This window comes from Mus pahari, chromosome 1, assembly GCF_900095145.1.
Source record: "Mus pahari chromosome 1, PAHARI_EIJ_v1.1, whole genome shotgun sequence".
Classification (NCBI taxonomy): Eukaryota; Metazoa; Chordata; class Mammalia; order Rodentia; family Muridae; genus Mus; species Mus pahari.
In genome coordinates this window covers 88759260-88770197 of record NC_034590.1, presented here as the reverse complement: position 1 = coordinate 88770197, position 10938 = coordinate 88759260, and positions in this window count along the sequence as shown.

The following is a 10938-nucleotide window of genomic DNA, read 5'->3' as shown; positions in this document are numbered from 1 at the left end:
ACACACACACACACACACACACACACAGACTAGAATTCTGCTTGCAACAAAGGAACAGCCCAGCTGCAGAAAAGGTAGATAATTGGTCAAGGCTATTGAGCTGGACCAGAGGTCAGAAGTGTCCTTTAAAAGACTGGAACAAATGTTTTTAGGATCCATGAATTACACGGTCTCTCTTGTAATTACTCAGCTCGACTGTCACAGCATAAAAGTAGCCACAGACAATATATCAATAAATGGCCTGGTCATGTGTCAATAAAACTTTATTTATAAAATGGGTACTAGGCAGTATTTGATTTATCATCCATAACCCCTGGCCTAGGTAGGCAGTGATGTAAGAAAGATTTAATGTCTATCTGTTGATTACATGTCAGAACCCCTCAGATACAAGTTGCAGAATGACAGACTACTGACAAAGGTTGTGGCAATCCAGGAAGCATCATCCGCTGTGGGAAATACGATGTGAATCTAGTCCCGTGGACCTGAAGCGCTGTGTCTCACTCTGAGCAAACCTTCTCTGGGCAGCTGTTATGTGATGGGTCTTTAACAAGCATGTAAGGGTCCTGCAAGGCATGAGCCATCCATGCCTGTGAAGCAGCAAGTGATGTGTATGGGCTTCATCTCATCTGTCACAGTTACTGAGCACCCAGTCTGTGCTGAACGCAAGTCACAATGGTGGCCGTGAGAAGACTTAGTCCTTGTTCTTGGGGAGATTACAGCCCAGCTGCGGAAAAGGACATGAAATAATAATCACTCAGATAAATATTTAATTACAAATTGGAATAAATGCCAGGGAAGAGAGAACATGATGCTGTGAGAGGGAATAACAAGAGAAAAGTCATTTGGGTCGGGAGCACTGGTCAGGGAGGATTTCTACAGAGCAGTGGTTCTCAACCTTCCTAATGCTGTGACCCCTAAATACAGTTCCCCATTTTGTGGTGACCCCCCCCCAAAACATAACACTATTTTTGTTTCTACTTCATAACTGTAATTTTTCTTCTATTAGGAATCATAGTGCAAATATCCGCTCTGCAGGGTTTTTCATATGTAACCCTGTGGATGGGTCACTCAACACCCCCTCCCAGGAGTCTCAGCCCACAGGCTGAGAACCACTGCTCCACAAGAATGTTGGGTGCATCCAAAATCAAGACTGCAAAGGGCAGAGGCAGTTGAGAGGAAGTGAGGCTAGGTTTCTGGAAGGCTATGATTCTATAACTGCACTGGACGAGGGGCAGAGAAGCAGTCTGTGTGTGCAGCTGTACAGACTGTGCGCTCTACAAGGGCGGCAGACCTGGGAAGGTACTGCACAATGGGATATAGGGAAAGTGTTCCTGAAGGGAGTCAGCCAGTGCACAGCAAATAGCTGCTTTAACTGCTCCATGTTCTGGGTTGGGCTTCCAGATTCTTGTCCTTGGGTGGCAGTGTTTGCAGTGTGAGGTATTCTGGAGTTTCCTAGGCTGCTGTGGTAAATGGCCTTTCCTCTTGTTGCCAGTCTCAATCCCCCCTAGGGAGGCCCCACTCCTGCTCCTGCTCCTCCTCCTCCCCTTGGCCCTCCTCCTGGCTGCTGTGTGTTAAGAGACTCCTCAGACCCATACTTATTAGGCCAGTTTAATGAGCTGGCAGCAAAATGTGCTGATATAAAATTCATACTTATTGAATGTGACTGTCCTGTGCTTGCTCTTACATGTCTGACCTGCTTGTCCCGGTGGCTAGAACATTATATTGTTATGTTACAACTTTATTGATGGGCTACCCATTTGCTCATTCCTTGGCACAGAAAGTCTCCACACCTCCCAACACACACACACACAACCCTCTCTTCTTCACTGGCTGGGTACAGTTTCCAACCTGCCAACTGTAGAGTAGGAGTGTGTAGCCACTTGTCTACTTGCTGTAACAAAATACCTGACAGAAACATCTTCATAGAGGAAGGGTTTACGGTCTGAAGGTGCAGTCCACCCTGTGGGGAAGGTATAATGTCAGGAGGAAGAGGCAGCTCGTTACACTGCAAGCACTGTCAGGAAGCAGAGAACAGTAGCTGCTTGTACTTAGCTCCATTTCTTCTTTAAATTCAGTCCAAGACCACAGCTCATGAAATAGCAGCACCCACATTTAGGGTCAGTCCACGGGATGATGCTACCACATCTAGGGTCAGCCCATGGGATAGTGACACACACATCTACAGTCAGTTCATGGGACAGTGACACACACATTTAAGGTGAGCCTTCCCACCTTAATTATCCCACTCTAGATAATTCCTCATAAACATTCCCAGAGATGCATTTCCATAGTGATTCTAAATCCCATCAACTTGACACTCAAGAGTAACCATCACAAGGAAACAGCACACAGCTAGCCTCGACCCAATAAAAACCAAGCATAATGATGGTATTGCTTCCAGGTAGAAATGTCAAGAGCACAATATACCCTGTTCCTAGAGTACAACCAGATACCAAGGTCAAAGCCCCCATCATCCCAGTTCCTCGGAGACAAGGAGAAACAGGCTTCCCTGCTAACCATCAGTGGAGATATATGAGTTGTAAATAACTTCTGGCTGACCCATTGAGCAACTGGAACTTTTTTGTTATTACAGCAAAACCTTATCATATCCTAACCAATATACATGATATGAAACTGTTATAAGATTTAGTACATACATGAATTTGTTAGTCTGTTTCTGTACAACAATAACAGAACCCCACACACTTGGTATTTTATAAAGAACAAAGGTATTTATTTGTTTGTTTGTTTGTTTATATGGTTTTGGAAGCTTCACAGCCCAAGGTCAAGGGCGAGGACCTTTTGTTATGGAATTTAATTTTGATTGATAATTCTTGTTGATTGACAATTACATACACATACGTAATGCATTCTGATTATTCTCCCCAAAGCCTTATATCCTTCTCTCCCCCTACCCTCACTTCCTTCTTACAAATCCCTTTACCCTATTCATGAATTTTTGCTCTGTTTCCTGTTCTGTGGAGTTTTAACTAAGGCTGTCCCAGTGACTGTGAGTTTGGCACCAGATGGTCTCCAGTGGGTGCATATGCCTCCTCCTTTCCAGGAATCTGTTCCTTGCCAATAGAACCCGAGTAAGCCGTGGGCCCTGTGAGCCCAATCCTGCTCCACAGCTGACAGTCAGGAGGACCAGACTTGTGTGGGTCCAGTGGGCACAGCTACTGAGCTCATGATTCCCATGGCCGTGCCATGCTTAGAAGATGGCTTCTTTGGGGCATGTCTCCATCTTCTGGACCTTACATTCATCCCACCCTGCTACTGCAGTGTTTCCTGATCCTTATTTGGGCCATATAAATATCTTTTTTTAGGACTGAGCCCTCAAAAGCCCCTTATCCTCAGCATCCTATGCAGCCATAGGACTCCTCTTTCCCCACTCTTTAAGAAAAGACTTCTCTGGTGCTGCTAAGAGTAACCTTTGCCTATGGCAATATGCATCAATATTTAGAAGCCAGTTGAACATTGTCGGTTTGGCTAAACAGCAGTAGTAGGTTCCCCCAGGGCCTCAGACCTCTTCAGTCATAGGATTTGGTCCATAATAGAGATTGCCTCTTATAGAGGGAGCTCAAATCCAACTATAACTTCTATGGTGCTGTTGTATCAGTAGGCCCATTTTGCCCAGCAGGTTAGTATTGCAGTTTGTAAAGTTCACACTGGGTAGGACCACTGATGTCTTCCACACCCCATCACCCTGCATAGCACCCAGCACTATGAAAGCTCCCAGCAAGGAGGAAGCTTCCAGCACAGCTCCGGTTTGATTTTCCTCTGTATTTTGTGTCTAAGATCTTTGTTATTTTCACCAATTGTGTCTTTTATGCTAGTGAGTAACCTAGAGGAATGGCAAGGCTGGCCTCCATTTTGAGATTCTCCTGCCTCAGCCCAAGCTGGGATTATAGTCATTCATCCTCCCACACCAGAGGATAAAGCAGGCCTAATTTTGTGAAGATGAACCTAACCCCATGGTAATGGCATCAATCCATTTGCATGGATATCACAAGAGGGTGTCTAATATTAAAAGTCCTACTTCCCATGTTGTTCTGGGGAATAAGTTTGCAACCCATGCTTCTGAGGTGACATATTAAGACTTCAACAATGTAGGATACTTGGAACAGTGCACAGGACACAGTGAGCTCTGGTGTCTACCAGGTTTGTTAGAATATCAAATAGTTCTAAAAGTCAAAGATGTACATCCCCCACTTCATGGCTTCATGCTGAAAGGCTACTCTTCTGAAATAAGTGATAAGAGGCACCATTCTTATGACAGAAGAAAAAAGAGTGGGACCCCCCTGGCAGAAATAAGCTGTGTTGCCCTACTTTTTGCTAAGACATCTATTAAATTCCCTCTAACATCTTACTACTCATAAAATGACCCATGATCAAGGCCAAAGAAAATGAGGCATGAACATTGCTTCTCTTGCTGGGAAACTCATTGATGACCTAGCAGTGAGAAGGCATGTACAATCCTTTTACTAGGGAACAAATAACCAGAAATCAAGGGGCCTAAAATAATTCTCAATTAAAAAAAAAAAAAAAGACCACTTGGGGCTGGAGAGATGGCTCAGTGGTTAAGAGCACTTACTTTTCTTACAGAGGTCCTGAGTTCAGTTCCCAGCCACTAGATGGTGGCCCATGACCATCTATAAAGGGATCTGATGCCCTCTTCTGGTGTACAGCTATACATGCAGATAAAGCACTCATGTGCATTAAATAAATGTTTAAAATGTATATTTTTTAAAATGGGCATTATATTTTCCATACTCAGCAGGAAGAGCCAAGGAAGAACCTTGGCACTTAAATGCACAGATGTATAGAAGGATGGAGAGGGCCAATCTCCTCCCTTGGTATCTTGGACATTGGGGCTGAAGATAGCAGTCATAACCACTTTTTTCTATGCTTGTTCACAAGTCAAGTGTAGTTCACAACCCCTGTGATTTAAGTACTTTGGACTTCTGGACAGTTGTATCCTGAATCCAAACCAAGCCTGAGCTACATAACAAGACCCTTTCTCAAACAAGAACAAAACCAACCAACCAAACAAACAAACAGAACCTTCTAGTTAAGATAAAACAATACCAACAAAAGCATGCAAGTTGGCCAAGCTCATGGTACGTTGTTGACCTAGCATGCACAAGTCCCTGGATTGGAACCTCAGCACTGGAAAGGAAAAGGAGAAGGAGACCCACAGAAACCAAGAAATGCTTTCCCTCAACAGCTGGGGCAAGAATGTACTCAAGTGTGGCACCACTTCAATTCGTAGAGGGGTTATCTTCCTTGGAGAACAGGAGGAAGCTACATTTGGGAGACAATACCACAGAGAACACCCCTTCCTTTCATCAGTCAAAACCCAAGAGGCTGATTGGGGGTTCAGGCTACAAGGCAGAAAGGAAAAGTCAGAGGTGAGGGTTTAGGGTTCTCTGGTACCAGCATTTTGCAGAAGCACTGACCAACGGAGCAGAAATATCCTGGGGCGGGGGGGGGGGGGACAAGATCGTTCTGCTTGCCAAAGGCTGCTGAGCTCTGTACAATGAGGTCACAATTAAATTCCAATCCTAAGGCAAGGTGGACACAGCTGAAGAAACGCTCTCTGGGCTGAGAACGAAGGGAACATCTGGTTACTTGGGCATTCTCTGCCTTTGGACCCAATTAAAGGGGTTGTTGAGAAATGCCAGGCAAAATAGCAGCTGTGGCTGCTGGTTGGGGTTGGGGTTGGATAAAAGGGAAGGGAAGGGATGGTGGCATTTCTCTTCTGGGAGCCATCTAGACACAGCCTGTGTCCTAGAGATGAAGAACTGCTTCGAAAATGAAGGTGGACATTTGTTCAATGCTTATTATTAAGACCATTTTAAACTCTTGCTGTTCGGTTGGACCTCATGAAATTGATGATATTTGTCTGATTCTGACCTGAAAAAGATGGTGATTTCATGAGGGTCAACCTAACGGATATTAGACATTGTACTAAGCAGTTATTTGATATTCAGCACTCCTGCTTTCTGGAGACTCCAGCTGGGGAGATGGCTCAGTGACAGTGTAATGAACTTGTTGAACAAGAATGAGGACCTGGACCCAGGTAAAAGCAGGCAATGGCCATGTTTGTGTAACTTTTCCTGGGGAGAAAAGAACAGCTGTCTGCTAATTCCAGACAAGGAACCAGTGACAGACAAAAGTGATAGTTCTGTTCAAGTCCAACCTGGGGAACCCATGAGCTTTCTGGGTTTGTGCCCAGGAGTGTGGGTATGACTCAGAAGAGCTGACTCCCTGGGTCTCTGCGGGACTCTCACGTAGCTCCCTAAGTGGGGGTCTCCCCAGGCAGCTCCTAGATGAGAAAGGCTCCTCCCCCCAGCAGTAGTTACTGTTTCTATAATCTGGGGGGGGGGGTGTCTGTGCATCTTCTAACTTTGTGGGGGAGGGAGTTCTAGAATTAATTAGGTCTGTTTCCTTCCTGAGACCAGTAACTACCCTCCCCCTCCAAAAGGAGATACTTTCATTCAGCAGAAATGGCTGCACAACACCATCTTGACTCCCCAGTGCAGGGGAAAGAGGCAGGGGACCTCCTGGGACTTGCTGGACAGACAGACAGACTAGCCTAGTCAGCAAAAGACACCATCAAGCTCCATGTTTGGTGAAAACTTTGTCCCGAGGTACAAGGCAGAGTTCAGAGTGACAGAGGAAGACACCAGACATCTTCCTCTGACCTCTGTTGACATGTGCATATACACACATAATACACATGTAATCAATTAATCAAATAAATGAAAACAATGCCCTTGATCCTTATCCCCATTTTACAGGACAGAAGACTAAGGCCAGCACCTTAAGTTATTCCCACAGTGTTATAAAACTAGTCAACTGTCCATATAATGAGCTCAAGATCTAAGAATAACTCAGAATCCAGGAGCCAGTCTCTTAACCACAGGGTTCTGGCTAGGCAGAGTGAGGATCAAAACCAACACTGACAGCATCTCATAGGAGTGTTAAGGATGCAAAGTCTGGGGCCTGTGGCTGGAACTCAATAAAGAAAGCAGTTGCTTAGCATGTGCAGTGCCCTAGGTTCTAGGTTCATGGAGATGCGCGCGCGCACACACACACACACACACACACACACACACACCATATATATGTGGGAAAGAAAAGCCCTGTTTCTTTATATACACAAAAGGTAAGTATTGAGTGGGATATTATTGTTCCACCTATTTAAGGAAAACCACCCCTGTCACATACTTCAACACAGACTGTGAGGCCACTGCACTGAGTGAAATCAGCCTGTTATAGGTGAATGATCTGACTCCACACACACCAGGCATGTGAAGCACACAAATTCAGCGTGGGCTGGGGCAGCACTAGGGAGGCAAAGGCAACAGGATGGAAATTTTGGAACCAGCGTGGACTATATAATGAGACCCTGTCTCAAAAACATAGATACTGTGGATGTAGCTCACAGATAGAACATGCTAGTGTGCACAAGCTAGTGTACACAGGCTTTGGATTGGAACCCAGCACAAACGCCACCAAAAAAACTATAAAAAAGGAAGCTTAAAATGTATACATAGTACATATGCTTGCATATGCCACCATGATAAGAATAATAATAATTTCATAAAAAGGGCAGTCTTGGGTCACACTGAGACTTGCTGTGCTAGACCTAACGAGACCCTCGGGTATTCTTCATATACTGAAGTTTGAGGTGCACCACCTCTAGAATACCCTGCCTCCCACAGCAAGGAGACATTATAGGAACAGCTGTATAAACAGGAACGCATGAGCTGAGGTAAACCATCTCTAAGCAGAGTACAGCCTTCCAGGGCTCTGACCATTCAGCCTCACAGGTTCTGTCCAGCACCAGGAAGGTGGACTTGACTATGGGGGTCTCTGCACGTTGGGTGATCTTTAAGACCCCAGAGCACCCTCCCACATCACATTTAGCTTGGATGTTTGGGACCCTTTGGCTGCCAAGGGAAGTGCTGAGATGCCTCTGCGCTCTGCTCAGGATGAGATGATGTCCTCTGAGGCACAGGGAGCTGGGCAGGAGTGAGAGCGGGCACCATGTTGCTGGGGTGAACGGCACTGGAGCAGCTGCTTCTTTAAGGGAACTAATGGCACTCGAGGGGAAGCCTGGCGAGAGATGCTAAGTACTTGTGCGCTTGTGGAGCTGATGCAGCCTTGGCCAAATTGAACAGCAATGTACAAATGTCCATCATTTTTCAGCTGTTCAATTTTGTGGCTCTCTCTTACATTTGAGCAGGATTAAACTGTGTCTTCCCCCCAGAACACCCCTCAGTTCTACAAAGGCTTTGTGAAGCTGGACATTCTGAAAGAACACTTTCTGGATGGACCCCCTGGAGACTCTCTGCTCAAGCCCCCACCTCACTTCCAACTTCTTTTTTCAAGTCCTTTAGGTCTGTGTCTCCTTTTTAGCCAATGCATAGCTCTGCACAGGTTTGCCATTTTAAAAGACAGACAAGAATCCAGTCTGTTTTTACTTTCTCACAGCTGAACTTTTCTTCCTTCCCAGAGCCCTCACTGGTTCTCTGGCTACAGTAGCCTTATCCCATTTATTGAGGATGAACTTGGGCGATCTGGAGAGAACCCAGGACTCTGGGGGCCTTGCTGAGTACTCTCTGCTCCCTGGACCCTCTTCTTATGTCATCTCACTTCGGGGAGGTGGTGACATGGGGGAGTGTGAATACACTCCATCAAAGTTTACCTGTGCACATTTATTAATGGATTTAGAGGGCAGTTTTTGGACAAAATGGAGTTAAATGAAGTCAGAAGAATAGTAGTCCCTATCAAAAAAATATATCTTTAAAGTGACTCTACAAAACAGAAGAGACCAGATCTGTCACGTTTACTTTGTTAGCCTTGTGATGAATGGCTATCCCCAAATTAGGACACATCAGGGATGGGTGACATGTTCTCGAGATTCCCAGAACCATCAGTTAAATAAACCTCTTTCCGATTGCAAACTACCCAGGCTGTGTTACGTGAGGAGAGCAACAGGAAGCAGAGGAAGGCCGGAGCGGACCCAAAGCAGAGGAAGGCCGGAGCGGACCCAAAGCAGAGGAAGGCCGGAGCGGACCCAAAGCAGAGGAAGGCCGGAGNGAGGAAGGCCGGAGCGGACCCAAAGCAGAGGAAGGCCGGAGCGGACCCAAAGCAGAGGAAGGCCGGAGCGGACCCAAAGCAGAGGAAGGCCGGAGTGGACCCAAAGCAGAGGAAGGCCGGAGCGGACCCTTTGGTGTTTGATTCCTGCTGAGAAGCATTGTGGTTTATCAGTTCTTGTCTGGGATCCCTCCCCTTACTCCTCAGCGGTGTCACGGGGACTTCTTAATGCTTCTTGGTCTCCAGGTTTTGAGAGCAAATGTTCAAAGAAAGGAGGTGAAATGTGTGGCCTTGAAATGATTGAATCTTCAAAGCCGCAGTGCTCATCCACCCTGACCTGCTATAGGAGATCATCACAGTCATGACACTTCAGCTGTTTGCTCTGCAGCTGAGATCATCTTGCTGGGGTCTTATACTCTGCCAGAACCCCGTTTCCTATCTGGATGTAGTAAACCCAACTGCTCAGATTCAAAGCACAGAAACAAAGCAGATGCAGTGTCCAGGTTGCATTTCAAGAAGGAAGTGTGAAAAGGCTGGAGAGATTAAGTGATTAAGAACACTACTTGCTCTTGCAGAGGATCTAAATTCAATTCCCAGAACCCATCTAGGATGGCTCATTACCACCTGTAACTACAGGAAATCTGATGCCCTCTTCTGGCCTTTTCAGATACCTATATGTACACACACACACACACACACACACACACACACACACTTTAAACTAAAATATATTTCAAAAATAGAAAAAACATACAGGACAAGTTTAGAAGGACTGCTGGACCAGCCATCTTTGGGGTGGATGTAAGGTCCAATTCAGGGGATGGGACCCATAGCACAAGAACATGAAACCAGCCAGATACATCATGAACTCTAGGGGAAAACCTACAACTATTATTCTGATAAATAAAATGACTCTTAATGACATTTATTATACTCATAAATCGGCGAATAGCTCAATCCTTACCAGAGAAGCTTCTGGAAGCAGATAGTGAGTAACACAGAGATGCACAATTCAACAGTGTATTGAGTGACAGAGCTTGGAGCACTCAGCCATAAATGGAATGTCTTTAACACACACACACACACACACACACACACACACACACCCTTCAAGCCTTGGGGAATATAAGCAGAGGGAAAGCAGAATTACTATAAAAGCCAGAGGTGGTGGGTAGCTCTAAGGAAAGTGTTTTCCAGATATAATAGGATTGATACACTTAAGAACTCACAGAGACTGTGACAGCATGCATAAGTCCTGAATAAGTTCAAGCCAGACAAAACTCCAGCACAGAGACGGGAAAGTAGGTAGAGTCCCACCCCTAACCTAGAAGCTATTTGCAGCTGCTATCTGCTGAGAGGAAAAATCCAATTTCTCCAATGGAGTGGCCCTGAGTGTTATCAACCACACTCAAGGGAAGACCCCAAAATGAACTCTATGGTTTTTATGTGCTTCTTTGTTTGATAGCTTTAGTTTGATTTGATTTTGTTGGGTTGGGTTGGGTTAGGTTGGGTTGAGCTGAGTTTGGTAGATCTTTGTAACCTTTGATTTGTCTCCTTACTATGGTTTTAAGGTGGGGAAGAGAGAAAAAGAAGATGAGATTGGGTGGACCAGGCAGGAGTAGTATCTGGAAGGAACTGGGAGAGGGAAAAGAATATGAACAAAATATATTATATGAAAATAAATAAACAAACAAGCAAACTAGAAAGGGCTACTGGGAGTGTGACTCAGTGATGTCTGTCTAGCATGCTCACAATCCTGGGTTTCATCCCCTTCATCACAAAGAGAGAGAGAGAGAGAGAGAGAGAGAGAGAGAGAGAGAGAGAGAGAAG